Raw genomic sequence first — 1,585 nt, 5'->3', positions numbered from 1 at the left:
TTCTATTTTATTTTATTTTATTTTGTTTTGTTTTGTTTTGTTTTGTTTTGTTTTGTTTTATTTTATTTTATTTTATTTTATTTTATTTTATTTTATTTTATTTTATTTTATTTTTGGATTTTGAGACAGGGTTTCTCTGTATAGCCCTGGCTGTCCTGGAACTCACTCTGTAGACCAGACTGGCCTCGAACTCAGAAATCTGCCTGCCTCTGCCTCCCAAGTGCTGAGATTAAAGGTGTCTACCACCACTGCCCATTTGTATTCCCTCTGATTTCTCTACAACAGCCTCCACTCACATCTCTACCTACCCTTGTGTCTCTTGTAGTTCAAACTATCAAATCATTATAGACCATTTTCTTCTCTAGATATGAAACGTGGGACATGGTGTTTTAACTTATTGACATGGGCATCCTCATTAGAAGCTGTTTTTGAGGTTTAAATAAGTTTTTTAGTAGCTAGCAGTTAAGAGTTTAGATCTGTTACTTTTTGTGTGGTACTAACTAAGTCATTTAAGGTCTAGATCTCTCTCTTTCTCTCTCTCTCTCTCTCTCTCTCTCTCTCTCTCTCCCTCTCTCCCTCCTCCCCCCCTCTGTCTCTGTCTCTGTCTCTGTCTCTCTGTTTCTCTGTGTGTGTGTGTGTGTGTGTGTGTGTATGTGTGTGTGTATTTCACGTGTATGAACATGCTTGTGGAGGCCAGAGGCTGACATTGGATTGAGTGTCTTCCTCAGTCTCTCCCACCTTATTTTTTTTTGAGACTGAGTCTCTCACTGAATCTTGGAACTCACAAATTAGCTAGCCAGGTAGCCCCAGAAATGCTCACTCTCCCTCCCCAGGAGTGGAATCACAGGCCCACACTGCCATTCCTGAATTTTCTATCCCTTGCTCTTTATGTACTTGGCTTTTATTCTATCGGGTGCTGGGAATCTGAAATCAGCTCTTTATGCTTGCTTGGTAGGCATTATATCAAGCGAGGCAAACCCCCAGTTCCCTCATTCTTGCCTGTGTGTTCTTGTGTGACATCAGTGCAGCCTTGGTTCTGAACACATGAGAATGCTGCGGTCAGTGTGCATTCTGTTACAGTATGCACTCTCAATGAACGCTGTTAGAACACTCTAATTTCTGTTCTATGTTACTGTGGGGTGGTAATTGCAATGTTTTCACCATTTATACAAGTTCTCTGATCTTAGAGAAATGTAATTGTGGAATTGTGGAAAACAAAGAATTAATTAGTTCCTAGCACTAACATGCATTCTGTGTCTTATTTTCACAGCCATGCTATGAAAGAAAAACAAAAGTAAATAAACAAACGCAAAACAAAAAAGCAACTTTAATGGAAAAAATATAATTTAGTTAGGCACAGTTCCTGATTCTAGTCCATCATTGTGGAGAAGTCAAGGCTAAAGGAGCTGGAAGCTGCTAGTTGCTTTTATAATCAGGAGAAGAGAAAGAATGGATGTATACATGTTTGCATAAGCAAACTTTTGACTCAGTATACACCAACTTATGGGATGGCACCCCCTGCCTTTAGACTATAACATCCCCACATCAATTAAGGTAACCAAGATGTCCCATTCCACAACAGTAT

This window comes from Mus musculus, chromosome 15 (assembly GCF_000001635.26).
Source record: "Mus musculus strain C57BL/6J chromosome 15, GRCm38.p6 C57BL/6J".
Lineage (NCBI taxonomy): Eukaryota > Metazoa > Chordata > Mammalia > Rodentia > Muridae > Mus > Mus musculus.
Note: the sequence above shows the minus strand (reverse complement) of the source record.